Raw genomic sequence first — 27,092 nt, 5'->3', positions numbered from 1 at the left:
GAGTTCTATACTAAACAGTAGAGTAGCCAAAGTTAAAGAGCAGTCAGACATTCCCCCTGTGACGAAGGACCAGGTTAAGAAAGCTTTATTAGCTATGGAAAGCAGCAGGGGAGGCTCAGATAACTAAAGATTGGTTGAAGGGCGGGGGATGATACCATGCCAGAAAACCGGCCACCCTCTATTCGAATGCCCGGTGACATCGACGGTGCCGGTATCACGAAAAAACGCTTATGTTATCTTAATATCAGTTACTATCTATTGCGCTCAAGGTATTTACAAAGGTAATCCCTAATAGAATCGGGACAATCTTAGACTTCAACCAAAGGATCAGGCAGGTTTTCGGAAAGGCTACTCTACTACCAATCATATTCATACTATCAACCAGCCGATAGAAAAATGTTCGGAATATAACCTGCCCTTAGATATAGTATTCATTGACTCGAAAAAGGATTTAACTCAGTAGAAATTTCGGCAGCTATGCAAGCATTGCGAAATCAGGATGTAAATGAGCCGTGCGTGAAAGTACTGAAAGATGTCTCTAGCGGCTGCACAGTAACCATAGTTCTGCATAAAGAAAGTAATAAAATTGCCATAAAGAAAGGCGTTAGGCAAGGAGACAAGACCTGCGCAGTACTACTCACAGCTTGCTTAGAGGAAGTATTCAAGGATTTGGAATGAGAGGAGTTAGAGATAAAGGCTGATGGAGAGAATCTTAGTAATCTGCAATTCACTCATGACATCGCCGTGATTGAGGACCTATAGATAGGAAAACTATAAAGGTAGGCCTAAAATCAATATGCAGAATACAAATGAGATGTTCAACAGCCCCGGGAAGGAACATCAATTTACAACAGGTAGCACAGAAAGTGGTAGGCGCATATGTCTGCTTAGGATAGGTAATAACCGCAGATCGGACCATGAAAGGGAAACGATTAAGAGGATAAGATTGGGATGAAGCGCATTTGGCAAGTGCTCGCAGCCTAGCAGCTTACTAGTATCGCCGAAGAGGAGAGTATATAGTAATTGCATCTTACTTGTACGTACCTATGCTATAGGGCTGAAGCGTGGAGGCTAAAGGAAAGGGCCCTACTTAAGTTGAGGACAACGCAGACAGCTATGGAACGGAAAACATATAGGAAGCGTGCTGAATGGGTCAGAGAAAGTACTCGATTTAATGATATTCTAGTGGAAATCAAGAAGAATATATTGGCATGGGCCGGACGTGTAGCACGAAGAGAGTTTAATCGATGATCAAAAAGGAAAAAAAAATTAGAATCCAAGGATAGGAAAGCGTAGCATAGGGCGGAGAAAGTTAGGTTGGTGGATGAGATTAAGAAGTTTGCAGGGGTCATGCAGATGCAGTAAGCACAGAATCGAAGTAATTTGATGAATATGGATGATGACTTCGCCCTGCAGTGGGTATAGACCTACTGCTGTGTTTGTTGATGATGATATAATTACTGTTATAGCCTTGTTTATACACTTCCGCCATATTACTCCTTGTTAGATCTTGGTTGTTATAAAGAAGGCGCCAACATGACACATGCCGGCTTCATCGAGTGTCTCTTCGGCCTCGTATCGACCGATACATGCGCGGCGTTTGCCTGTCTTTTGATCATATTTCCCCGTTGAATGCTACATATCAGCCGACAGAAACAGAGTGCGGCCATCACCCCTGCCGTACCTTACCCTTCTCTTTTACTTTTCACCTTATGATTCCTCCTCTTTAATTCACCGTTACCCCGCTCACTCTACAGCCGCAGCCCCCAAACATTTGCACTCTCGCCTTCTTGTCAGGAAATCTTTCCTTCTCGCTATAACTTTCTGCTTTTCCGGTGGGGACTCTTAGGCGTCCTCTCCTGGCATACCCTGAGGTTGAGTATTGTACGGATTTTAGCATAACTGCCTCCTTCGACAGTAGACATCGTTTGGGTCCTTTCTGCGGCAGCCTTCGGTTGTGCATTTCTCAGCTATCGCCATATGGCCACATCTTCTACTCCATCTATTGCCTTTCTCCTTCTTTCTGTTTATTCTTTCCTAGAAATGCACAGGGATTTTTATGCTTTGCAGTCTGCCACATGATCACCGTGGTTGGTGGCGCATTGCTGCGCCGCTACCTGTCAGGTCTGGAAGGTGCCGGTTGCACCGGCTACAAAGCCAACTTTAATCTCGACGGCATGAAATCCAATAGCCAAAGGACTGCTCACTATGAAGCGCGAATACACCCTCTTTTTGGATGAAAAAGAGCATAAGGTTTCCTCACTTCTACCGCTGCCCTCATGCCTATTCATATGCCTCTCCTCAATCTTTCATTCTCACTTACTTCTCGTGTGTTCCTCCGATTTCGCCATAACGTGCTCTTTCTATAGACATCCTCGGTTTTTTTATTATAGCTGTGCGCAAATTTCGCAACCGCCTTTCACGGTAGCCATCCACCAGATTCTTTCTATGGCAGCCATGTTACTGCTGTGTATTCCCCCAAGCCCCGAATACACCCCTTTGCCTCTCGTTTTTTCCCTGTTCTTTATTCTATTTACTTATTTACCCTCAAGGCCAATACATTGCAGAGAGGAGTCGGTTAATAAACGCATTAGGAACAAAAACAAGAATGGGAAATTTAGTACATTATACAATATTCACAATGTAGTGCATTAAGCACTATTGCCAAGGGTTGTTTTGAAGATAATGGTGCCAATAATGGCAGCGAGAGAGGCGGGGAGGTGATTCGAGACAGAACAAGTGTTTGGTATGGCAGAATTAAAATTTAGATTCGTCCGGCAGTTGGGTACGGCAACCTTAAATTTGTGGTCGGTGCGGGATGAAATATATAGTGGTGGCTGAAACAGAGATGATCTAACAGTGAAATTAAAACGTTAAATCTTATGAAATAAAGCACAGGCGCGATATTTTTCGGCGAAGAGACAATCAGGTAAATTAAGGTTGACTTGATTATGGAGACACTGGCAGAACGCTGATGGTTTGATAGTAAACGTGGAGAACAATTTTGGATGGTTTCAAAATTATTAATGAGTGTATTAATGCGTGGATCACATATTGATGACGCATAGTCGAGTTTCGGTAGGACCAGAGTTTTTTAAAGCATCAACTTTAGACTTGTAGGGGCAAGACAGAAATTCCGGCGTAAGTAACCTAGTGTGCGACTGGCATTGTTTTGCTACGTAGTCGACGTGAGTTTTTCGTAAAAGGTCACCAGAAATGTGCACGCTGAGAAATTTATACGATGCAACTTTGATTAGATGGACAGCATTAAGCATGTAATCGTAGGGGATGTAGCTGGTGAGATTACATGAAACTCGCATTGTGTTGCGTTTAGTATGATTTAGTTTAATTAGTCAAGTGTCACATCAAGAAAAAATAATACCTAGATCAGATTGAAGGTCAAGATGATCGGCAGGATTAAGGATTTCGCAATAAATCACACAATCGTCACCAAACAGCCTTATTGAAGCTGGTATGTTCTCAGGTAAATCATTAGTATATTATAAATAGCAGAGGTCCTAAGACAGATCCTTATGGTACGACAGAGGCTACAGGTCATGCGGGTGAATTGCAATCACTACCTGTTATGAACTGCGTGCGGTTAGAAGGAAAGCGGTCTCACCCGTGCAGAGGAGGTTGCGCTTAGGAGGATCCGGGTCGGTGTTGCCCTTACACCAGCTGTCACTAGGACGTGGTCATACTACCAACACTTATATCCTCGCCCAGGATGCCCGATCTGTAACAACGAAGATGTCGAGGCCGACATCCACCACTTGCTGTGGGACTGCCCAGCACTCAAGCCAACACGAATCCGGCACCTGAGCATAGCTGGCCTTTCAGCAACCAATGCTGCCTCATACGTCACTTGGACGCAGGGACCTCATTATCGCTCACTTCTGGACTTCATAAAATCAGCCAACCTTTTCCCATTCATTTAATCATTTATTCATCCTTCATCTCATACCCTACTGATGCCCTGAGGCAATAAATATCGACTAAAAAAAAAGAACGTTTAGCTTGAGCACTTAGCTTGAAAATTAGTAATCTTTGGCAGACAGTGTGGAAAGCTTTAGCGAAGCCAATGATAATGCAGTAGATAATATATGAACGATAGCAGAAAATAAGTCATTAGTAAACCAGAGCAGTTAAGTTTCAGAGGAATAGTTATTTTATGAAGCCGTGCTGATAGCTACTGAAAAATGAATTTGAGTCGAGGAAGGTTACAATGTGGCAGCAAATGATGAGCTCAAAAATTTTGCATGGTAGACTAGTTATTGAGATGGGTTTGTAATTTTGTGGACAATGAGGGTTACCAGACTTGTGCAAGGGAACCCCGTTCCCCATCTTCCAGTCGTCAGGGAAAATACGATTCCAAAGACCGAAAAAAACCTTTGTTAGTATCACTGAGGAGTATATAGAAGTATTTTTTAAACATTTCGGGTTTATTTCATCTTCACCGGGAGAAGAAAGCTTTATATTCTCGAGTAAGTTGCTAATATCAACCCAGTCAACTACAATCGGGTCGATCACTGAAAAAGTACTAACAGGTAAGGTGGGAAATGAACATGGCACAATGGTGCAAAATGACGTCAAAAAATGAAGTTTAAGACTACAACGATTTCATGAAATAGGCAGACCATCATCAGATGTGAGGTCAATGATTTTTTTTTCCGCTGCCATTAACAACGTTCCAAAATCTGCTGGGGCTAGTGTTTAACAAAAATGGAAGTGTTTAAAAAAATGTTTGGCAACAGATAATGCATCAGATAATGCCGGGGAGGGAATTTTTGTAGGACACTTTCGTGGCTCATTGCACCGGAGAGATGTCGCCATATCCCGATTTGAGAGTGAGCTTTCGATGACAATTAAACATCAACAGGAGAAAGCAGGGATACTCTTAACAGAGGTTTTAACGTTCGAACCACGTGACCTTGCAATTTCGTTTTTTTTTGTTTTTATTTGCTTTTGAGTGCGCAGCGCCATCTCTGTACTGTGTGTTTAAAAAGTTTTCTTCAAACCTCGTCATGCCTCGTCGCAGCATCAGCAGCATCTCGTCCAGGCGAGGGGTAGGGAGAAATACCACTTGGACCATTCTGGCCGAGGCCGTGACCGCGGCATGGGCAATTTTCTCCTCACTTGAGCAGCTTTAGTGTATCTCTTCAAAAAAAAAAAAAAGGTTCACTGCTTTGTGTGTGTGTGTTGTATGAAGATCCAAGTCGTGACCCGCAACGACATATGTCTTAGCGGTCTGCGGACACGGTCTGCGGACAGAAATCTGTGAACATAGCGAAGGATGCCCGTTGCGATACTGGGCGCTTATTTTTGTTTCATTTCCGAGCATGCATTTAAATGGTGGCTAGTGGTTGAATTAAGCGCAAAGTGAACCATGTTCACGAGCCCAGAGTGCGGTCACATGCTTGCATGTTCGCGCTATGAGTGGACTACCCTGTACATTCTGTGAAAGTGTTGGTGCTAATCTTGGGCTTTGCTTTTTACTTTTTATTATGCTACCCTTTATGAAATGCCACCTCAGGAGAGCTTCAAGGTACAAAATGAAATGAAATAAATAGCACATTTTTGGAGCTGGAAACGATGGGGCGTTCTAGTGCTGATTTACTCTTCAAATCTGTATGTCGCGTACTTTTATGTGTTTTCTCAGTGCATCTACCTTCTTTCTCACTCTTCCATGTGTCTTCCAGGATTCTGTAAGCCCCGCTCTGTTGCACATTAATTTGTCTAGGCGTAACTGAGTAGTGTTTGCCTTTTTGTTTGTTCTGTACATCCTTTTATTGGAGATTCCCTGACTAGGAGACCCCTGGTGGACACTGTCCCCTGTGACAGTGCATTGAGTGCTGCTGAAGCATGCTCATAAGCAGCATCAAGTGCTTCCTGGTCACTCCAGTATACAGCCATGTTTTTCAGCCTGTCGGTCGCATTTTGTAGCCTTGCTGTCGAGGCTCCGAGCCCCTGTTTTTAAGGTTTTGGAAGAATACCGAGTTGACTTCTTTTTGATATTTTGGGTGGAGAGAGCTGTGACACCTCACTCGACTCTTCTGAACCCGTTTCAAGGCTCAGTTGAACATTGCTGGTGTAATGCTTAGGCATCCTTTCAAAACCCCAGTTTTCAATCAGTTGGAAAACTGCGCAGAAGTGTTTACATGGCAGTTTATACTTCTTGAAGTCTGCACATGTGCAAAATGGTGTGATACTGACCAGGTGTGCTGGAGCTGTCTTTAAACACATCTTTTTCGGGTGAATTATGTACATCAGTTTGGGTGTACTGCAGGGCAGTGTCAAACCTTTGTATGATGGGCTTTATGACTTGTGGAGGTGTATTGTGTAAATAAATGGGTACGGTATCATAATACCTCCGGTACTTCGAGGACTTCCTCATTTGTTCCTGGTTGAATTGTGTCTTTTGTTCAGGTAAAAACTGGCTAGGTAATGTCCATGTTAGGAATGATAAGCTTTGCCATTCCTGGATTTCAGATAACGTTCTTTCAACAATTTGTTCTGTAATTCAGTGTCATTGTTGGTGGTTATCACAACTGAGAATTTTGTTTTGTTTAACATGGCCCATTTGTCTGCTAGTGGAAACCATTGGCAACACATATAACTCCTCGGTTTAGTGTTCTTACAATGGTCAAAATTCATCAGCTGTTTTAATGCATCGTCGTATTTTTCCTGGGATAGCATTGGCCAGCCTCCTTAATTGAGAAAGTGCACCCTCACGATCAGCTACTCCACTCTCTGTTTTCCTTAGCCACCGGTCAAACGCCTGTTCCCCGTGGAACTCGCAAAGCCTCACTGCACTGTTTGGGAAAATGTATTCAATTGCTTTCATTTCTGCTGAGCAACAGTCCACCATCCAGTACTACGGCTCTAGCTCTGGGCACCAACGCTTAAAGACAAAGTGCCTCTGCTATACAAGATACTGTCTTGAACTAAACTATGAAAGCTTCGGCAGCCATGTAGCAGTCGGAGGTTTCACTACTATGAAAAAAAAGAGGCAGCGTATAGTCTGTTGCCTTGTTAGTGGCATCTAAAGAAACAGCACTCTGCCCATATTTAAAAGCAAATCCTTCATAAAACACGACTGGTAGCAAAATAATAATGCCTGCTCATATTCCTTTGCAACTGCCTCCAACCTATAATCATTTCCCTTGCAGTTTCAGAATTAACTGTTTTGTGGTATGGTCTGGACGCGACATTGTCACCTGTGCTACTGCTCTGAGGAGCCTCAACCATTGCTTCCACATCTTGATAAATGTTACTTGATCTTTGTTTTTTAAGTGCATAATGAATGTGATTTACTATATCTTTGTCGGATAAAATTCTCGCCAGGTGATATCAGGTATTCCTTTTTCTGCAAACATCACATCGTTCACATAGTACCTCAGGCACCTCCTTACTTCCTGCACTGATGTGCCTTCTTTCACAAGCTGATGAATCTTTGCTGCAATTTCCGAATGAACAGTTTGTCCAAATGAAGTCACTTCGTCAAAATCATGTTCGATGTGCTTACATTTTCTTGTCATGTGGAAATATGCAACTAGCCGCGCTCCATTTCTCTTGGAAAATAAAAGTTTATCTCGCCTGTTTCTTGATTTGATTGCGAATGTGTACACCGGCTGTGAAAGTGCCACTGCCATGGTCATGGCTACAATGGCCCAAGTGGCATTTCTCCCTCTTCCTTAGCCTAGACGAGTTGCCGCGACGAGTTTTGAGGTAAAAAATTAGTCCTTGATACAGCAAGACGGCCGCGGACGTTACAAGGGGACACAGGCAAAACACAGAGGTGCGGCGGATCAAGAATGAAATACCAACTCGCCCAAGCATCCACATTAAAAAAGTAATTCTTTTTAAACTCAAAAGCAAATAAAAACAAAAATTGAAAAGGTCCTTTCTCTTTCACCTAGACGAGATACGGTGACGTGTTTTGAAGTAAAAAAACAACAAAAAAGTTCTTTTTAAACGTATTCCAACTAGGGACGAAAGAAAGGAGCCAAACAGCGAAGATGGAGAGAAGCAATAGCACGACCGATCCCAAATGCATATGACCACTCCTATGTTTGTGACTCAATTACATACCCGTTCTCAACATGGTACGCGAACATGGTTCACTTCGCGCTTGAATTATGCTCGGAAAGGAAACAAAAAGAAGCGCCTAGTATCGCAACGTGCAGCCCTACGATATAGGTTGTCGCGAGCCACGACGTGGGGACTTGGGTTTTCATGCAACACACACACACACACACACACACACACACACACACACACACACACACACACACACACACACACACACACACACACACACACACACACACACACACACACACACACACACACACACACACACACACACACACACACACACACACACACACACACACACACACACACACACACACACACACACACACACACACACACACACACACACACACACACACACACACACACACACACACACACACACACACACACACACACACACACACACACACACACACACACACACACACACACACACACACACACACACACACACACACACACACACACACACACACACACACACACACACACACACACACACGCGCACACACGCACGCACGCACGCACGCACGCACGCACGCGCACACACACGCACGCACGCGCACACACACACACACACACACACACACACACACACACACACACACACACACACACACACACACACACACACACACACACACACACACACACACAACCCCGCCGGGGTGGCGCAGTGGTTACGACGCTCGACTACTGTTCCCAAGGACGCGGGATCGAATCCCGGCCTCGGCGGCCGCTTTTCGGTGGAGGCGAAAAGCAAGGCGTCCGTGTGCTGTGCGATGTCAGTGCACGTTAAAGAACCCCAGGTGGTCGAAATTTCCGGAGTCCTCCACTACGGCGTCTCTCATAGCCTGAGTCGCTTTGGGACGTTAAACCCCACAAACCAACCAACACACACACACACACACACACACACACACACACACACACACACACACACACACACACACACACACACACACACACACACACACACACACACACACACACACACACACACACACACACACACACACACACACACACACACACACATGAAACCTTTTTTTTCGCCCAAGAGATACACTAGAGGTGTTCAGGTGAGGAGAAAATTGCCCATGCCGCGGTCACGGCCACGGTCAGAATGGTCCAAGTGGTATTTCTCCCTACCCCCTTGCCTAGATGAGATGCCGCGTGAGTTTGGAAGAAAAAAAAATTAAAACTCGTAGTACAATGGTATACAACGAAATGGCGCTGCGCACTCAAAAACAAATAAAAACATATAAAAGAAATTGTAAGGTCACGTGGTTCACACGCTAGAAAACCTCCGTTAAGAGCACCGTGATTAAGAGAAAGCATTTTGTGTGGCGCGTTCATGCTGCCGCCACCGGCACTCCAGGTCTGTTACAACTTTGCTAAGACAGATGGCAGCACCATGTTCAAGTGGAAACCGTTTCTACATAGAGGAGGAGTCGAAAAACATGCCCAAAATGATGCGCGCCTAGAATATAGTGTGTAGGTAGTATGCAGTGTTGATTAACTGAGGGTGGTTGATAGCGTAAATGGTTCGCTGATTAATTAGTGAAGGGTGATTTATGATTAGTGAATCAAACCACGGTGATGTGGACGATAAACTATGTGTGTATGCCGCTGAGTTTAAGCCCATGTCATGGAACCCGTGACTGGAACATTGCTGCTGCAATTTCGTCTGGTATTTTACCCGTTGTGACTGATAGTGTGGGGACTTGATTCGAGGAAGTGCCTTTTCGTGAAGGCCGTGCTCGATGACCAGGGATGATTCGTAAGACGGACGAAGAGAAGGCGGAGAGAACGCTCAGTATGAGGCAGTCAGGCATTTGAAACGAAGGCGGGATGCCGAAGTACGACCATTAGAAATGGTTCCGAGCTGGAACGTCAGCAAGGTGTACAAGATCGCACATGCATGGTTAATCTGGGCTCTAGAGCGAAAGGTACCGGGGTGAAACGTCAGCGTCGCCGAAAGCTGCCGACGATCGTAAACACAGGGCTCAAGCTGTTTCGGTCTGCAAAGACAAAGATGCCGAACTTAAACGTCCACGTCGTTCAATAATATGCAAAAAGAGCGGATGTGATCAAAGCAGCATCATGTAGCAACATTGGATGCAATGAGTGCACACGCTACCACATCAACTCTTAAGTCGAAGGTGAACTTCCTCTAAATTTTTATCTCTATGTTACCCCTACCAGCGTGCGGATAGGAAGAGATAAGAAGCGTGCAGAGTGGGTCAGAGAAATAACTCAAGTTACTGACATTCTAGTGAAAATTAAGATGAAGAAATGGGCATGGGCAGGACATGTAGTGCGAAGAGAGGATAACCGATGGTCGCTTAGGGTAACAAACTGGGTTCCATGGGAAGGAAAGCGTAGCAGGGGGCGGCAGAAAGTTAGGTGGGCGGATGAGGTTAAGAAGTTCGCAGGGGTCAAGTGGATGCAGCTAGCACAGAACCGCGTTAATTTGAGAAATACGGGAGAAGCCTTCGCCCTGCGGTGGGTATAGTCAGGCTGATAATGATGATGATGATGATGACGATGATGAAATTTTTACACCTCCAGTTTGCCATACTCTAGCAGTGGTATGGGCATTTCGCTCTACCAGTACTTGCAACGACTGACAGGTGCGCGGTTACACCGTATAATACGCCGAAAACGCCAGCTAAGCCAACGACAACTCCAACAACCACATGTGCCATCCAGGAACGGGCACATAAAAGCTCCGCTCTTAAATTAGTCCAGAGGAAAAAGAAATAATCGATTATTCTTAACGGAACATAAAAAGTGAACACATAAATATTTCGGTAGACTGTTAATCTCCGGCTGCAGTGGTATAACGGGCGGGGTTAATGACACCCATTGGCCGGCTCTCCTTGCAGATGCTCGTTTGGACACATGAACGCGGAACCCGCCTACTTACTAATCTCTTCGTTTCCTCCTTTCTTATCTTGCAAACATTGTTTTGTACACAGTTGTACAAAAATGGCCCCAAATGAAACAAAAGCCTCGCGAAATCTGCCGCACGAACGCGCCTGGGAATAACGTGTCCCAAAAGGCTGGTTTCTGGTCTCACCCTTCTATCTGACAGGCAGCTCCTGCCAAATCGGGTATGTCACTAGGTCGGTTGATGTGAGCTATCTCTATGAGCAAAGTGGCCGGCCGCACCACTACCACTATGGCGATTTCCTTCGCTTCTAGTCCTCGCCGAGAATGCCGACGCAAATAGGCAAAACTAGCGTTTAACGCAGTAGGGTTAAACGTTGCTGTGAACTAAAAGGGACCTCTATGTCAAAGCCACAAATCAGCTGCTTGGGTGTTTTGGCCAAGGCAGTGTGTAACGACCCAGTGCTAGACCAGAAATTAATTGACCAAAGATGAGCTACTGGGATCCGGAGAGTGGTGAAGACGACTGTAATGCTTATTTTACATATTTGGAGCATCAGGAAAGACATGCGCAAAGTACTACCCGGTTGTATTTGCATGATGCACGGTCCTCAGACGGAGAACATAGTTCATAAAGAAATTGTGCAACCGATTGAATACTGGTGTTATTTTAGGGAGGAGTCAAAGCAGTATCCGTACTAGCGCCCTCTCGTAGCTGTTTTGGTGGCGAGGACAGTTTTTGTCGTTTTGGTTTGCACACGCTGTAAAGGAAGTGGTTCGGTTTGGTTTAGTTTATGGTATTGGACGTCCGAAAGCAACTCAGGCAATGAGAGGCGGCGTAGTGGAGGGCTCAAAAATTTTGACCACCCGGGTTTCTTTAATGTGACTGCCATGGAACAGCACACCGGTGCGTTGTCTCCTCAATCGAAAAGCGGCTGCTGGAGCCGAGATTTGATCCTGCATCCTTGGGCACAGCAGTCGAGTGCCCTTACCACTGCACGACTGCGGCGTGTATAAAGTCCGCGGGGCAGGACCCAGAATTTGACTAGCCACTAGTGGTCGCTGAGGTCACCAAACCCTTTTTAGGTTGTAAATATTGGCCGATCTCTTTGCTAGCATATATGTCTTGGAGAGCTCTAACTATAGGTTTTATGAAGCGGCGTCGCATGAGCAATATACCAACAAGATAGATACTTACTGCAATTGAGTGTGCTTAGAATGTTGGCTAGACTTCAAGGTTTAAAACTAAACCCGGTATCCAGTGGAATGTTCTCAGCTTTCCCTATTGAAAAACTCTATACAGCGATTTTAATGGATCCTGTATGAAGTAATATGGGAGTATGCAGGAGCCGATGTGGGGCATAAAGGACCCACAAAAAGCATGCAGGACTAGTAGGAAGACTTACAGGATATGCATATAGGTCCTGTTTCTCCTTACAAGGCTCATTTAGGTCCTGTATATCGCATATGGGATATATACTAGAAGTTATCGGAGTTGTGAATAGGTCCTGTGTACCATGATACAGATCTTGGATGTGCTCCTATATCAGGGTTTAGGCAAGGTTGCAGAGGCAAAGTTCGATATACGCATGTGGCGTCCTAGCTAAATTGGATCAAGATTTAAAAACAGCAAAGCTTTTTTGAAATTTGAATGAATTGCATATTATTTAGAGTATATTTTGCATCATCAATCTCTGTCATATGATCCCAGGAGCGTATGCATTCATTACAAGTAACAATCGCTGCACGTCTTCCGACTATATGTCGTGCGTTCATATCTGCAACTTATGACGAGTCTGCAATGCGAAAGTGCAGGGGATAAATTCGCCTTTCCAAAAAAACATAGCAAGTTTGCTCAAGCATGACTTAAAACACGTCGCCACCCGCCGAACTATTCATCGATAGCTGCATTTCAATAACGATGCTTATTTAAGGGTTTGCATATGCAAAAGGCGTAATGGGAAGTGAAATACTGCCGCCGCTGCTCCGCTGGCAGCATGTGAAGCTAAACAATGAACGATGGCATGCGGCCCCTTACGAGATATCCCTACAGTAGAAGAAAACGCACTCTAAAACGACAAAAAAAAAAAAAAAACAGCAAGCTCATAACATTTCGGATATTCTGAGATGTACGTACCACCGCGGCGGGGCAGCGGCTTTCCCAGATTTCGCGTGCATCCGAAATACTTCTGCCACTGCTGAGAAAGAAACGTGTCCTGCAGTGCTGGCTTCGATTGCCTCCGCGGCTACATGTGCGCTTCGGGAGTGGAAAGAAGCCTGAGTGCATCTTCAGAGTTCAGATGACTAGTGCAGAGCACTTTTAGCTGAGTGAGGCGAAAATGATTTACGAAAACGGTCCTAGCATTCCTCGCGCAAAGCTGTTCTTTTATGCTGGCACCGACAATGCTGATTGAGGCCGTTGACTATCCCAAGGAAAGATCGGTGTGAGCTAACATACTTCTGTGGCTGTAAACTGGACTTGGTGGATATACGTCATTTTAGGCGAAATGCAGCAGGCTGCCAGCAAGGTTCTGTAACGAAATGCTGAACCGAGCATTCGAAAGTCGTGTAAAAATAGTGATATGTACGTGCATACTAACGCGACTGTGTTGAGGTTACCGTGTCGCAGGAAATCGAGCGTCTTGGTCATGGCCGAAAAATCCTAATGGTGCAAATGAATTCATGAACACGTTAAAAATGTCGGCATTGATGCCAAATTAACGGCGAAGATACCCGTAACCAAAGGAAAACGGGCTGAAAAGAATTTATTGGGGAGGGGGCAATAAAAACCGTCATTTTCAGATTGCAATACGCGTAAACGGAGCATATGCCACGAAGGCTCATTGATTATAGGTGAATAATGACGGTCCTATTGAATGCGTGATGTGTTCTGGGCCCGATAGCGAAATTGCGTTCTACTCTTAAACGCAAAGCTTAGGCATCTCAATTTTTTTTTGTCATAAATATGGCCGGAAGAATCTGTGTCTTTCGTACTACAGTGTTTTGTGGCGTCTAAATATTCAATAGATGAAAACTGTACAGGCCTCCAGATAACCGATCGAAATTAAGTGCTGAGTTATCGTGCCATCTCACAAATTGTGTGCATATATAGTATGTCGTTCGTGGAAGGGTTCCATCCATGCTGCCAAGACAGTCCATACCACTATAGTTTTCTATTCAATAACCTCGAAATCTACGTACTTGTAACTGAAAGGCGACATAAATGGCACTTCTCGGTGGGCCCCCGAAGCCCACCCTGAGGGAATGTGGTATGGACGACGGAAAATTGGAAACGGGGAAAAGCGGGGGGGGGGGGGGGGGGGAGGCAGGAGGGCTTAGTGGAGCTCACTAACCCTTCGAATTATTCCCTCGCATGAGGGTCTTTAAAGCGAAGCACTTAACCATTGCACTTGGACATCCTTCTAACTTTGCTTCCGCCGGAACGCGGCTACCGCAGCAGGAATATGCACGCATACCGCCGCGTTCTGTAGCCGAAACTAATTAGTTCAGAGGCTACGGGGCAGCATCCACGCGTTTGATAAATACTCCAGAAGAACATTCCCCGATAATATTTTCCGGCCTCCCTCTTAAGAGAAAATACCTTTTGAACATCTCTGAGTGCCTTTTCGTTTACGTAAGACAGCCGCGCCATACCATCCGACGTGAACTGCCATAGATATTGTGTGCGAAATGAGGTTCTGGATGCTTTAGGCTCTCAGTACGCCGCCTTCCTACAATAGCAGAATTTTTCTCTCTCAACCTGACGCAGGCGTTGATTCGACGGCGTATGGTGGAAGGGCGCTCAATTTAATTCGGCAAGTGTACACGCAATGCCGCACCAGCGACGGTGAGTGGTCTTTTTGAAAATGCATTGGATATTTTGTGCGCGGGAACTTAACTTATCGGAAGTACAGCCAGATATTGCATGGCCTTTTGAGACTACTGCTATTCGTACCGACAACCAACACAGTGCACGTGGCACCCTTTCCACTGTCACAACCAGGCTTAGTACACATGGCCTTTTACAGCGGTAACTAGGCATTGAATACGAATCAGCCCAAATGAGATTAGGGTTTCCTCAAGAATTTTCCCTAATCGAAGTGAAATATGCTTTTTAATCTCGACTGGACTTTGACCGCCAAAGTTACGAGTACCTATGGTTGCCAGTGGGATCAGATCCATGGTAAATTTTCTTACAAAACTAAGTATTACTTCAGTTGACAATGGAAGCTGGTCCACCGTTGATTTTTATCTCCAAAAATGAGGATCACTTATGGTTGGTGGCGGAAGTTGATCTGGTGTACACGTTTACCTCGAAAAGTACTCCATACCGTTAGAGTGAAAGTATTCAAAAGAACTAGCCGAATGTGTCGAACCACGATAAGGACCGGCTCCAGAAGTCGTCTAATCCAGCCTGGGTTGATTCGTGTTGAGTGCACGACGAAGTTGCCCCCGTGTGTATGAACCGAAGCATTCTGCCTTCGCTAGCTAGCACCGAAGGATTCTATCTCAGCATCATCATCATCATCATCATCTTCCTCAGCTTGACTGTACCCACTGCAGGGCAAAGGGCTCTCCCATATTCCTTCAATTAACCCGGTTCTGTAATAGCTGCTTCCGCTTGACCCCTGCGAACCTCTTAACCTCATCCGCCCACCTAAATTTCTGCCGCCCCCTGCTACGCTTTCCTTCCCTTAGAACCCAGTTTCTTGCCCTAAGCGGCCATTAGTTATCCTTTCATCGTGCTACATGTCCTGCCTACGCCCATTTCTTCTTCTTGATTTCCACTAGAATGTCAGTAACTTGAGTTATGTCTCGGACCAGATAGAATTGGGAGAGATAGCAAAGCTAATCAATATAAGCGAAAAGTGGCCGATATAGGGAAGTATAACATGGAGAAAATTAAGTATGATGTAAAAAACGGGGGAAGCCTTAAAACGATGAAGAAGAAATTGGGCATAGGCAAAAATCAGTTATATGCGCTAAGGGACAAGGTGGGAAATGTCATTAACAATATGGACAAGATAGTCGAAGTAGCCGATGTGTTCTATACTGATCTCTAGAGCAGCCAGAGAAGTCACGACAATAATGAGATTGGCGATAGGGAAATGCAGTCAGACGTTCCACCAGTGACGAAGGACGAAGTTAAGGAAGCATTACAAACTATGAAAAGGGGGAAAGCAGCTGGAGAGGATGAGGTAAATATAGATATGTTGAAGGACGGAGGGGGGGGGGGGGGGTATATTGTGCTAGAAAAACTGGCCACCCTGTATACGCAGTGCCTGGTGTCATCGTCGGTACCGGAACCATAGAAGAACGCACACATTATTTTAAGAAAGGGGACGCTAAAGACTTGAAAAATTAGACCAATCAGCTTACTGTCTGTTACATATAAGGTATTTACGAAAGTAATCGCTTATAGAATCAGGACAACTTTAGATTGCAACCAAGCAAAAGATCAAGCAGGTTTTCGGAAAGGATACTCTACTATCGATCATATCCATACCATCAACCAGGTGATAGAAAAATACTCGGAATATAACCACCCCTTATATAGAGCATTCATTGATTACGAAAAAGCATTTGATTCGGTAGAAATCTCGGCGGTGATGTAGGCATTGCGAAATCACGGTGTAGACGAGCCGTACGTGAAAGTGCCGGACGATATATATAGAGGGTGCACAGCAGCCATAGTTCTGCATAAAGGAAGTAACAAAATTCCTATAAAGAAAGGTGTTAGGCAAGGAGACACGATTTCCCCAGTACTATTCACTGCTTGCTTAGAAGTATTCAGACTTGGAATGGGATTCCATTTAGATCGGTTTATATAATCTATTCGGTTGGTGTACGGGTGTTTTCATGGCCCATTGAAGTTTTTTAGCGCTGAAAACGTGTGTACAAGTAAATCCGCGCAGAACTGACTCGTCGCGGGGTACTCCGTGTGGAGACTAACTGTAGCCGATGATTCCCCTATTCCCTAATTTCTTTTGCCGAAGTGACAGTGCATGAATCTGAGACTTAACATGTTTGAATCAATCAGTGAATTAAATCAAAGAAAGCTGAAATTAATATTGCTATCTTAGGCAGTAATGATTGCGGCTCTTGTGTCCGCTTATCGAAATAGTATTTAAAAACTAAATTGAGGTTTTTGTTCTTTTTTCTTGCGGGGCGTTTGGAAATTTATCCTTTAAAATGTGTGGTTGGATGTTTAGAAGTGCTTCCAGGTAAAATCTTATTAAGATCTCAAAATACGTAAGATGAAGTGGTGCTGAGTGCTGTCAATCGATAGAGGGTGCGGTAATGTTGTTTGCGAAAAATACTTTGGCCAATAAGTTAGTAAGGTAATTACCGGAAAAAATATAAAAGCTGTCCGCAGCAGTTCTGAGTAATTGAGAAGCGATAGAGGTTAATGAATAGTGTCAATCGATAGAGGGTGATGTAAGGTTGTGTCCGAAAAAAGAATTAAGCCAAAAAGCTACTTAGGTAATTATTTAGAAGCAAAAAAATATAAAAGTAAAGACGAAAATAGTCTAAATAGCCAAAGGATTGGCGCCACATTTGAATGTATCAAATAATAAATAGTTAATTAAATCAACCAAATAAGGTGACTTCAAGGATCTGACATCACGCAACCGGAAGTAGAGTCGAAAGAGGGCATAGGAAGGGATTGGTGCGCAATTTGAAAGTACCGAAGACCAAAATGGGTAAACAAGAAGCGAATGAATGTGACGTCAAGGATGTAACGTTACGCACCGAGAAGTAAGGTCGAAAAAGGCCATATGAAGGGATTGGCGCACAATTTGAAAATACCAAAGACTAAAATGGGTGAACAAGAAGTGATTTAGGAGCTAGAAGCAACCAGAAGCAACCAACAGCAGCATACGTGCTTTCGCATTACTCCAATGCAGATTCTGCTGTGCTCTTTAATTTTCTAGTCTGACCCACTCTGCACGCTTCCTATCTCTTAACGTTACTCCTACCATTTTTCGTTTCATAGCCCTTTGAGTTGTCTTCAACTTATGTAGAACCCTTTTCGTTAGCCTCTATGTTTCAGCCCTATTGGTGAGTACAGGTAAGATGCAAGTGTTGTATACTTTCCTCTTTAGCTGCTAGTCATAATCTGCGAGTACTCGCCAAATTCGGTCCATCACAATCTTTGTCTCCTTGTTATTCCCTGTTCATGGTCCGAATCGACGGTTACTACCTGTCCTAAGTAGACATAGTCGCCTACTATTTTCAGTGCTTCGCTACCTAACAGCAACTGCTATTCCTTCCCGAGGCTGCTGAACATTACCTTAGTATTCTGCATATTGATTTTGAAGCATACCTTTCTAATTTTTCTGCCTACGCCATAATCATTCTTTGCAGTTCATCCCCTGAGTTACTTAGCAAGATAATTTCATCAGCGAATCACTGATGATTTTGGCGTAGTCCACCAACTACGCTTTCGTAGCACGGCCTGAATTCAGACGTTGCGGGTTTGCGGCGCCAGGGAGTCTCGCAGCCACGACGCCAGTCAGGTGTAGCTTTCCTTTCCCGTGTGGGGCGGGCACCATTTGCTACTTTTTACCGTACGGGTGCTGACCTGAAGCGGGTTGCGACGCGAGTGATCGGGTAACAAGCACGTTTGAGGAAGACTAAGAGTAAGTCTGAGAGGCGGCACCTCCGTCACAGGCTAGTCTTCGGAGGTGAGCTCCGAGCAAGGCACGTCAATGGGGCCCCCAAATTGGTCATCGAGGCCTCGCCGACGTCCATTTTCGTCACTTTGCTGGGCTCCCGGGAACTGTCAGACAGCTCCGGAGGCTGCCAAATAAGGTTGCACGTCAGGCTCTGAAGAAGTCTTGGCAGCTTTGGAAGCCGCCGCATACAAACGCAGCAGAACGTAGTCCGTCGTCGGGTGCTCTCTTCCATAGCGCTTTCACACAGGGCGGCCGCTCGCGGCGTCACAGCCGCAAGCGCTGCAACGTCCGCAGCCCACCGTCACACATGCAGTTTCGAAGTGGCTTTCAGCAGCGTACCTAGAACATAGGCATTTCATTCCCCGGTACTCCAGCATTACTCGAGTCGAGGTCACCATCAGGAAATCGGGAGATGAACGCGTCGTCTCCAACTTCACTTGCCGCGTCCAGTGGCGGAATTGGCTCCTGGATTACAATGGTACCTCCAAGACGGATTGGACCTGCCGGTACGGGGAAAGCGCCACAGCAAGGGCCTCGTCGCTGGCACGCGTGGGAAGACGATAAACCGCCACATAGACCACAGGAGCTCCCATCTGTTCCAGCGGCACCTCCTTTCTGGCGAGAAGCAGGACGCCCTTGGCCATCATTTTGACCGCCTGCGCCATGTTGGACATGGCGGCCAGGAACTGAATACCATCAACGTGCTGCAGGTACTGCAAACCACAACTCCACAACTAAGTCGATGGTATCGATGAGGGTGTCCGCCGGAACTGGCTTCGACACGATGAACCTGAAGCACTGCGTCTTGGAAAGGCGCGGGGCCTTTGAGGGGCACTTCATGACGCGCTCAAGTACCCAGGCAGCCATGGCAGGGACGCGGCGCCGGATCGCAGGCGGGACCTCCGAAGACGCAGCAGGAAGGTTCCGGTGGTCCGTTTAGCAAGGTGCTGGTCTTGAAGCTCGTAGAATTGACAGACAGCCTTTTAATTGCAGTAGTGCATTTGATGGCTGCATTTTGAGCTCCCGTTGTTCATCACGCTGTCGTCCAACAGCGCAGATCGAGCTTGAAATATCGACCAGTCACTATCAGATGATTTTTAGTAACTCTCGTGTGTTGTAGTAGTAAGTTACAAAAAATAATTTCACGTGAATGACTAGTAGCTGTGAATAGGTTTTTATTTACAACCTCTAATAATACATTGCGAAGGCACACGATTGTTAGCCTTGAAAAAATTGTAGCCCGGTGCTATGGAATGGGAATGGAATGAAATGGAATGGAATATAGGAGCGTCCCCTTTGAAACGGGGTGGTAGAAGTAGCTATCATGCTCATTTTTCTCCATATATCTTAATTATTGATTTAGAATGGTTAACTGAACCATCATTCTATTTATTAAATTTTGCTCCTACATTACTAACATTATGTCACTTCTCTGCTTTTAAGCCACCAATCTTCCAGCCGTTTCTTGCTAGTTTCCACCGCCGGTTTGTTCACCCGGCCACTGTTATCTCTAAACCCCAGAGCTTCAGGAACAGTGATTGCACCTGCATCAACTTCCGGATGGATACCATTGCATTCGAGTATATGGTCAATTGTTTTACTGGAGTTTTAACATACAGCACATGCGTCATCTCTATTGTTAAATTTCTTTTTGTAGCTGCGTGTTCTAAGGCACCCTGATCTAGCTTCAAAAAGCAGGGCACTGCCTCTTGAGTTATCAAAGAAATCTTCCTTCCTGATCTGCATTTTCCACTTTCGGTATAATTCCACACTCTGTTTTTTTTTTTTTTCATCGAATTTATCCAATTTTTACCTTCTGTGTTTTTCACCTGTTGTTTAATGCTCTTTATTTCTCCGTCCTTGTTACTACCATACTTACTAGTTAGTTTCCTAGTTCTTTTCTTCCATTGTGAGTCAACGCTTTTTAGGTACAGGTATTTAAATACCTTAGCTGCCCATCTGTTACTGTCAATTTCCTCAGGCGTTCCTCATATAATATTTTACTCTGAGCTTCCCGTTAAAAATAAGCTAGTAGCGCCACCTTGCGTAGTTAATGCGCACCACAGTTTTATTTGAATCGCATTATTGCCACAGCGCAACGCAACTTGTCCAAAGAGTAGACATACATTTATGTAAGAACTATCATTCTGCTTTTTGCATAGGCACGGCCGGTCTCGAGGGAGAGCGCGCACTAGAAGCCTGCCACCTATGTCGCTAAGATGGTGGAGCGCACATAAAGTCATCGTCATCGGTGCTTCCACAAGTGCTGCTGCAGATCGCTGAGAAAGCTTTCGACTAGTACGCTACCGCCTCCGGAATCGACAGAAGAGAATGCTAACCACCAAAGAAGGCCGGACGCTTCCCTAATCATCTGCAGCGACTTTGATGCCGATGCTAAGGAAATCACAGTGGTTGCCAGTCTTCAAGCCCGAACTACTTGGTGTCGCATTCAACTGTTAATAAGCCGCTTCAAGGCACAGCCAGAAATGTATTTTGTATTGATATATCTTTGCTCCACAAGTCAATGCTATCGGCATAAACTATATGGGCAGCTTCAGTTATCACATGTCGCTACTCGCCTTCCTGCGCTATAGTACAGTAGCACACAAGTGATTAAAACTAAGTTTCCTCACAATCTTCACTTTGTTTATGCCAACAGAACATGGGCCAGCGCACATGCATTCCTGTAGTGGAATAATCTAGGCGTAGCACGGATTAGACGACTTATTTTTTCCTCCTCTTACTATTCTGATGGAAATCAGTCTAACAAAGCTAGCAATGCTTTCGCATTAAAAAAAACAAAAACTTCCTCTACGATTTGCATGATTTTGGTGCCGCTGGCTTCCGTCATATTCCTGTTAGGACAAGTCCGTCCTTTCCCTGCACGTGTCGGTTCATTACCTACCTGTGATGTTTTCGTCGTACATTAAGTCTTCCCATAAAATACCATTGGTCTGCACAATCTGCACATTGCAAACTTGAAGTTTATTCGCGCTGAATAAGACTTCAGTAATCCACGTGCTTTATTTTTAAACCGGCCTGTTGTATTGCTCTTCATAACCATGAAAACAGTGCATTACCGATATACTGTTCACAGAATTTTGCTATCTCTTTCAGACTACCACTTCTTGCTCATTGAGTACCTGACACAAGAAATACGACAGGATACTTCGCCGGTCAATCTTTTTAGCAATATAGGACTTACTGGATTTGGCGAGACATTCGTGTTTGAGGTTGTGATGGAGGATAACGGCCACTGCTTCGTGAGTGCGCTTACTGCTTGCTTCGCACGGATGCATATACGTAATTCTAGATATAAACTCATGGCTATTGCCTAATTTCACTCAGCTAGCGACATGCGTCATTTGAAGGTTTTTTGATGGCACAGTGCATTAAATTGATTGAATTTAGCTTTGTTGGGGCGATTCACTCCTTGAGGCTGGTTGTAATTTCGCTTGGGGGAACTACATAGGCAATATTTAGCTAATGCCTTCTAACACTGTAATCATATAAGCACCAGACCTCACGATATTCTCTCGATGAATACGCGACGAGGTTGAAAATTGTGTCGCTGAGTTCAGACGAATGTCTTAGTGGTCAGCTGCCGAAATTTCGTTCAGGAGGACGCACCGCGACTTTCGTGCTTTTGAGGTGTCCCGAGAATTCTAAAAACAGTGCGTTGGACAACTTGGTGGTTCATCTCTCTGGGAAGCACTGAAATCCGGTGAATGTTAAGCTGTGTCATGCTTCAGCCCGGTTATGCAAAGAGAGAGACGCAGAGAGATTGACAATAGTTTTGTCTGGATGTGCAGTAAGGAGACCCTGGTCTGATATTCTAGACTGCATAACGGGAAAGAGTATAGAAAGTGTGAGCTAAACTGCGAATGGAGAGTGCTGTCATAATAAAATTATTTTGCGAATCTTTTCATGCTGGCACCTACACTTGGATTTTGGTAAACAACATTTTTTTGCTATTTTCACGAAACGCAGGCCTGCCTGTAATGTGGGAGTTCATTCAAATCGAGTTCGCCAGTAAACAACCGAGATTTATTATTAAATGAGCCTCATGGTAGGTAGATTTTATTTGGGTGTGCAGAACGCTGGAGCCATAGTATGTACTCAAATTTGGTCGGTTTCGATTCGTGGTCAGTTCGAAGTTATTTCAAAAGGTAGCAATTCAGCCTAGTTGTTGCATTACAAAACAGGAAAGTAGGGCAACCAAAACGATGACAAAGTAAGTAAGCATGTGTATTTCCCTTTCTTTCTTCATTGTGGTTTATTTGTAGTTAAAACATCTTTATTGATCAGTGATCAATTTTGCCTGATAGCTACCCTTGTCCGGTATCCCATATGTTATGGCCCTCGCCACCGCACAGTTTACAAGCCATTGCTGGCCAGTAGCGGGAGAGGTTGGTGGCAATGCCAATTATTAGGTCAAACACATCCACCTCCGGTTGGCCTGCATCATTGACCACGAGATGTTCACCAAACTATGTTACAAAGTACGATTCGTATCCAATGCCATCGGCAATAAAACACTACTTTAAGAAGACCGTCTTTTGAAGCACATGCAATGTGTGGTCTGGAAACATGGCCGCCTGATTAATACATTAAAGTAACGTTTATTATTTGAGACACAGCAAACACAGTCCTTCAACGTCCTGGAACTGCACAATATTAAGTGATCAGCTATGTTAAACCATTTGTATTTCGTATTGATCCAATTATTCTGCATGGCTTTCATAAGGTGCACAGCATCGACAACATAAAGTGGCCGTGAAGAGTCTGCGAAGAGTGTGTAAACCATTCCTAATTAGTGTCGTTATGAAAACATCATGCTTTCTCTCTTGAGTGAATTGTTATGGAAGACAATTGACAAAACTTCGGAGCCTATATTCTTTTCATCTTTGGATGACTGTTATTATGTCATGAAGCCGGTCAACAGTGAGCGCCTTAACGCGATGTTAAATGCCCAGTTCACCAGACACTCCGGTGTGAGTGTTCGGAGAAACATTACAGCCGATTTGCATAATTAATCAAAGGCGAAGTAGGTGCGTAGCACTGCTTATTCCTGCTTGCGCGGTTTAGCTGCAATATCAGAATCAGTAGATTCACGTTCCCGCGGTCTTCGTGACCATTGTACTTCAGCAGGTCGAACACGGCGTACCTGCGCCGCAGTGCCTAACGGCCCGGCTTCATCCATTGCGACGCGAAGCAAACGCGCGGTGCAGTCGCGTCCTCAGCTTTCCTTACACCATCTTTAGTGTTCACTTATCAAAAATGAACACTAGGCACAATGTATTGCATCCATCTTTGGAATGCACTGCTCTGTGCACGAAAGGTCTGGGGTGGGATCATCGGGGGAGAGAAATAGAGATTTGAGAAGAATGTAGGTCATAAACAAAACAGATGCTTCAGAGTTTCGGCATCAACACATTCCGAGCAGTGAAAGAAGGTCTCCTGGGCTCGCATTCCGAGTTTGCGTTATCGAAAGTGTTCGAACATGATGTTGCCACCTCTTCCCGTTCCATAGTGGCAACACCCGGTTCCGGCGTTTCGACCAATCAGATGACTCGAGGTGGGGGAGATAGCGACACTTTCAATAACGATGCAAACTTGGAATATGGGCCCAGGATGAAGCAAGGCAATCCGAGAGCAGGGAAATGCTCTTGATGCATGGTAAGCACAAGCTGCTTCACGATGCGGCTAGCGGATGGGAGTCGAGATTGAGGGAGCGCCGCGCGTACACGTCTTCTGTCCGTGAAGGCTGAGGAGTGTCTGATGCGAGGGCAGAGATGCCGAGGTTGAGGACGCGCGAGCGACACCCGCCTGCTCAGTCTGGAGTAACATAAGCTTGTATACCGCTGCTGGGTGGCGGCCGCGACGCTCGAAACTGTCACACGCCCCACTCTCTCACTGGGTGCATCTTTGCGGCAGCTCTGCCCCCTCACTGTTAAGTCAAGTTATGCGGGCGTCGCCCCCTTCTCTTTCTCATCTTCCTGTTCACGAAGAGACGGACACAGAGAGAGAGAGAGAGAGAGAGAGTGGCTTCTGCTGCAGCTGCGCGGCCGCTCTGCCTCCTCAGTGCTTCTTTTTCACTTCAAGCTCACGAATAGAGACAGAGAGAGTGAGTGGCTTCGGACAGACATCGGTGAAATCGATGATTACAGCGAGTAGTGCTACGCACTAAAATAAGTGGTATGACGCTGGCAAGTGGTATCTGGCAGCTGACATGAACGGGCACTGGATTGAACGTAGGGTTATCTGACTCTATATTTGGCAGGAGCTGCCAGCTCCTGCCGATCCTTTAATTTCGGAGGGTGATATCAGAATCAGCCTGCCAGGAACCTTGCATTCTGAGTCCTACACATTCCCTCTAGTCCAAGCAGGTGCGTTCATACGGCTTGGTTAATGTGGGGATTTATATGCCGGATGGTAACCTACACTATTGTTTTATACCCTTAAAGGCGGAGCTTAAGCCCCCCAAATTTTCGTAGGGAAACAATTTGTGCCACGTCTTTGAAAGAAAAATGGCCCTGAATTATGAATGCGTGACCAGACGTTGCAGCATTAATACAATTGACAGAAGCACCTGAATTGTTACCGTCTTTATAATCTGGCTGAGAGGTTAGATTAGGTAAAATTAGGGAGACACTTGAGCTCCGCCTTTAAGGGTGCGACGCTGTAGTGTAGGCTACCCCTAATTATAAAGCCCGGCTTTATAATTATTATCAGCCTGCGCAGGCTGATACTGATATCACTTCCATATGAAAGGAGAAGCCCGAGTTGGTAGCACCTGCCAGACTTAATGTCAGCCACCCTAACTTGCTGTAAGTACGCTGTCATCTCAGCTGCCAGCTACCTTTTCCCACTTCCATGCTCGTGTTTTTCGCTCACAACACCAACGCCGGCGAACGGGGCCTCTAACGCTATCGCGTTAATACTGCATATAGGATGCACGCAGACATCAGAGGCGCATAGTAATGAATGCGACTTGTACTGGAGCAGCAGTAAGTAATCTCATGAAAATTGTAGCCCTTTTTTATGTTCGATACTAATCTGTATCTCAAGAAGCGCGCTTGCAGTAGGGAATGAGTACTGAAAGCTTTAGTTTCAGTGGTTTGGCTTTCAATGGATAGCGTGTAATCATTTTCCAAAATGAACAGCAGTGAACGTACATCGCAAACCTTTTCGGATACAGCACTGCTCCCAAGCCTCGCTTTAGAAGCTCCTTTAAAACATGTACAAACGCGGCGATCATCAAACACTGTGGCACAAAGCTTTCATGCATGATTCATTTCTGTCTACTGTGTTCTGAAACATTATACACCTTCTCTGATAGATGAGAATCCAGTGTTCTGGCTCTGATTATGCTAGAAGGCGGGTTTTTGTCTCTTCAAGTGTTGAAAAATAAAACATTTTCTTCTCAGCTTCGAATGAAGCAAGAGAGATTTTAAGTGCACGAGAGAGATGAGAAGCTTCCTCTCTGCTCTTTTCGGCATCAGACGCCTCTCTCGAAGTCTTCTGCCCATTCGAAAATACGAAGGGCAGCTCGGAAACGTAGTGTGTACCCATGGCTAAAAATGGCACCAGAAATGGCACGGCAATCACCTTCTTACTTCTTGAATCAGCGTGCTTTGCCATTTTCTCGACACACTCTCAGTCGAAATGATCACCACACACCTGCATGCATAAAAAATCTGGGTTTCAGAACTACCACATTGGTTTTGCATAAATAACAATAGCGGTCAGCTCTTTTCTGATGGCGATGTCAGCAATGAGCTAAATTTACTACAGTTCCTATAGTTTATGAACTGCACATATCCTAATGAGATTCTACAACTAACAGTGCGTGTAGAGGAAGAATAGCCGCATAAATGGTGAAAAAAGAGTTTTACCTTGGTGTACGCAGTTGGTGTGAAGTCACTTGGAAGGATGACTCGTATCTAATGTGCTTAGGGATCGAAAATACATAGTTTTTCCCAGTAACGTAATTGCCGGTGCATCCCGGCACACTTGCTCGGAATTGTGGACGCCGTCGAGGACACGACGACGGTGCGAACATTTACCCACCTCAGCTGCAGCGGACGAGGGTTATCACACAAGACGAGGAACTACTTTTATAAGACCACGTCATCACACAAGATAAGGAGACCTCACTGCAGAGGGAGCAGGGAGAGTGATGGCGCTGCCGTTGGGGCTACGGTGATGGGCAGGCCAGAAAAGGCCAGCAGCTATTGATGTCAAAGTTAGGGCCCAGTATTTGACAAGTATCGGGGGTGTTAGCCTGTCGCGACATTCGTAGAGATGCAGCAGGCGTACCTGCAGGGGCAGGCGTGACTTTTATAGGGGGTGCAGGAGGAGATGGATTGAATGATAGCTTATTAATTGAGAGGGAAGCTGAAGGTCTTGTCGTAG

At 45.2% G+C, this 27,092-nt stretch overlaps 1 long non-coding RNA gene across 1 annotated transcript in view; it reads right to left on the bottom strand.

Annotated features, from left to right (window-relative positions):
• The window catches only part of LOC146200388 (uncharacterized), an 89,815-nt gene extending 63,068 nt beyond the window's left edge, over positions 1 to 26,747 (bottom strand). The window contains exons 1-2 of the long non-coding RNA XR_014704823.1: positions 26,573 to 26,747; positions 3,623 to 3,736 (exon numbers count right to left, since the gene is read on the bottom strand). This is a non-coding gene — a long non-coding RNA (uncharacterized LOC146200388). The remainder of the gene's footprint in view (positions 1 to 3,622; positions 3,737 to 26,572) is intronic.
• Between the last annotated feature and the right edge of the window lie 345 nt (positions 26,748 to 27,092).

The sequence above is a fragment of the Amblyomma maculatum genome, chromosome 2 (genome assembly GCF_055883805.1).
Source record: "Amblyomma maculatum isolate TAMU_Amacu chromosome 2, ASM5588380v1, whole genome shotgun sequence".
Classification (NCBI taxonomy): Eukaryota; Metazoa; Arthropoda; class Arachnida; order Ixodida; family Ixodidae; genus Amblyomma; species Amblyomma maculatum.
Note: the sequence above shows the minus strand (reverse complement) of the source record. Positions and strands in the feature narration are given on the sequence as shown.